Source organism: Agrilus planipennis, unplaced genomic scaffold, assembly GCF_000699045.2.
Source record: "Agrilus planipennis isolate EAB-ADULT unplaced genomic scaffold, Apla_2.0 scaffold3, whole genome shotgun sequence".
Taxonomy (NCBI): Eukaryota; Metazoa; Arthropoda; class Insecta; order Coleoptera; family Buprestidae; genus Agrilus; species Agrilus planipennis.
Window position 1 is genome coordinate 575,656 of NW_020442460.1, and position 3,655 is coordinate 579,310.

Genomic DNA, 3,655 nt, shown 5'->3' on the forward strand with positions numbered 1-3,655 from the left:
AAATTATATAAAATTACAAAAAAATAATTGGATAATGAATGTTAATTAAAAATATGTTGGAAGATGCTTTATTGTAACACGTATTTCCCTTATTTAAGATACAAATGTGTATTTTTTGGAAGACACGTGTTTGTGGCAGAATTGAAAAATCTGACATTTTCCGTTACGGCGAAGTAACTATATATAATAACAATAAGAAGACCGAATAAATTTTTACACTTAGAGATTCTTCGAAGTATATGTAGGTACTTATATTTTTAACTAGTTGTTACTTATCGCTAACGATAAATAATATAATGGTGTGATTTTGAACAGACGACTATTATTTGAATTTAAATTAAATAAACTCGAATGATTATTCTATCGCAATAACGAAAGTGATTTAAATTATAGATAAAAAATGAATGATTGGGTTGCCTAGCAATCAATACAAAATATCAAATGGCAATACCTAATTAGAATCCTTCTTTCTGGGGTGCCTGATAGTGAGAAGCGTGCTTGTTGATTTAATTATAGTTGCTTAATTTTGTAAACTGAAATTAACAAATTTTGCAATTTAAATACCTTTTCCTAATTTAAATAATTCGATGTCATTGTGACGAAAGTGTCTCCAACTTTCTCGTGCTTTTCGTTTTCTCTTCTTCTTGTCGCTTTGTTTCTCTTCCTTTTTCGCCTTTTCCATTTGTTCAATTGTCATTTTCCGGCGGTGCAGTCTTCAGACAAACATCCATCAAGACGGCGACGTGTTTGTTGATTATTCTTTTTAAAATATGCGCAAATAAAGAAGATTTCAGTATAGAATTCACGATAATAAAGTTTCACTAAAACTGTTAGGTACTGTTTCTTTACGCAGTTGGTGGTACCTTCTCCTGAACTGTTGCCATGTTATGGAATGATATTTATTGGCACCTTTAGTTCCCTTATCGTTGTTTATATTGTAAAATACTGTGTACAGTTTCTATTACTTTCATGAGACACTTCGCAGTTTGTGATCGCACCAGCAACGAACCCCGATAAGCGTTTTAGTTATTAATCTTCTACATGTAGGTACTATCGTAATCTGAACATACAATACTGTATAACAACTCGGGTGTTTAATTGAATCCCAAGTATTCACACTAATAGCATCTTTATTCCATAATCGCGAGATGTGGACTGAACTCTCAACATGCTCTCAACCATCTCTCAACTGTAGGTTTTAAAATGTGTTAAGGCACCGTAGACTAAACAAGGTCCTTGATTTTATTGCATTGCTATATTGATACAATTGCTGGCTGCTATATCGGTAAAGTTCAAATGTTTATTGAAAGAAAGGATGTTTAGGATTTTGCGGCACGTTCCAGGTGTAATAAGTTCCAGAACAGTAGTAAGAATTGTTTGACCGGATATTTGTTAACGAATATCTGAAATTTACTGCGGAAGTTTGATGAAAACCAACGATAAAACGCGAAAACAGAAATTCTTTTGTGTCGCCAAATGTTTTATTCTAATAACGCGAATACGTACATGGAAAAGTTAAATCTAAATTAGTAGGTGGTGTACAAGTGAGTATTTGTTGTTTTCCGTGGAATAGGGTTCTAATTTGGCCACGTCAGGATGACGATATTGATTTTATAAACTTTATGTACACTGAATATACACACACGGTTGGTGGACTATTTTTATGTACTTGGCGACATGTACATACATTAATTTATTATTAACACCAAATAAAAAAAGACATCGGTTAAATATTTTAATAAAAAGAAACACAAGTAATTGCTTTCTCATTTTATACTTAGCGAGGTAACATTAGACATGTTCGTGTTTCAATTTATGATGATAACTGCAGAATAAAGTCATTGTTTTACCAGAAACCAGATCTATTTTTATACTTGATGTACCTACTTTATTACACGTTTATTGTTGTATTTTGTCATTCTAAGAAATTAATGCAAATACAATATTTTATACACGGTAGGTACTTATAATTATCCTTCTTAACATTAATAGTACTGCATTAAAATATGCGTAGTACTTAAATTTTTAAGGGGGGGGAAATTATTTAGGGTAAGTACTTCCGTTTATTTATTCGTTACGTAGCAATTTTTATTTCTCTTATGTTTGGTGCTATTTCACGCCTCAACTACTTAACCGATCGTCATCAAATTTTGTACACACATTGTCAGGGATACAGAAAAGGGCTCATAAAAAAAAATCTGTTCCTGAGGGATAGAAAAATTAGTTTTAGTGGTTGTTGATGATCTTTCGACACCTAGGTATTTACATTAATAAAAACTTAAAAACCTAGCCAAAATTAGATTTCGTAAAAAAATCACGATTTTTATCAACCTTGTATTTTCTTTAAAATCAATTTTTATTGTTAAAGGTCTTTACAATATTATTTAATAGATACTTTAGTATTCGATTTCTTAGGGTAAACATTATTTACTGTTTTAATGTTTTATTTGAATGATGTTTGGAATGTTAGTAGAAATAATGTGTCAATCTGCAACATAACACTTAATACACAAATATCTATACAAAATTTTGTTTAGAAATATATTAATTTCGTGTACACAACCGTTTTCAATTAGCAGTGGTAAACAATTTATGTAAACACTAATGTTTTTTACAATCGGATATCTATTCCANCAAGTAATTGCTTTCTCATTTTATACTTAGCGAGGTAACATTAGACATGTTCGTGTTTCAATTTATGATGATAACTGCAGAATAAAGTCATTGTTTTACCAGAAACCAGATCTATTTTTATACTTGATGTACCTACTTTATTACACGTTTATTGTTGTATTTTGTCATTCTAAGAAATTAATGCAAATACAATATTTTATACACGGTAGGTACTTATAATTATCCTTCTTAACATTAATAGTACTGCATTAAAATATGCGTAGTACTTAAATTTTTAAGGGGGGGGAAATTATTTAGGGTAAGTACTTCCGTTTATTTATTCGTTACGTAGCAATTTTTATTTCTCTTATTCATTTTTTTTAATCAATTCTAATCTCAAATTAGTTCAGCTGTGCAAATTTAGTACAAATCGTAAAGATTGGCAATTATGATTATTACTTTAAGACATTGGAAACGTTACATTTGTGCAACAACTTAAAAGTAGGCAACTATGGTACAGAAAAATTGAATTATACTGTGGTTATAAATACGCCAATTTTAAAGCATTAATACAATTGTACACGGTTCCATTTTATTATCATAATTATAATATGCACTGGTGGCGAACTAACGATAAGAACCGAGTACAGGGATATTCTGTTACATCATAGAGTAGCATCATCTTTTACAAAATACGACGTGTACACCAAATTTCGTACAAATCATCTTTCACATTAAATAATAAGTCGAGTAAATGCAATTTAAAGCGTTCGTTACGCTTTGTTCAAATGATTTTCAAAGACGGTTAGTTTAGGGTAGTTTTCAGAGAAGCAGGGGTTGAAAAGACATATTCTGCACGTTCTCTAGCGTATGAATTTTCGTTCCTGCGATACAAAAAGAGAAAAAAGTGCGACAAAGAAATGTGTAATCTGTATAAACTAGAGAATCGAAAACAAAAGTTAAATCGTTATTTTACAGCAATAACTGCGCGTTATGCTCTCTTTACTTTTTAATTTTTAGATTAGGAACCTATCTTATCAAC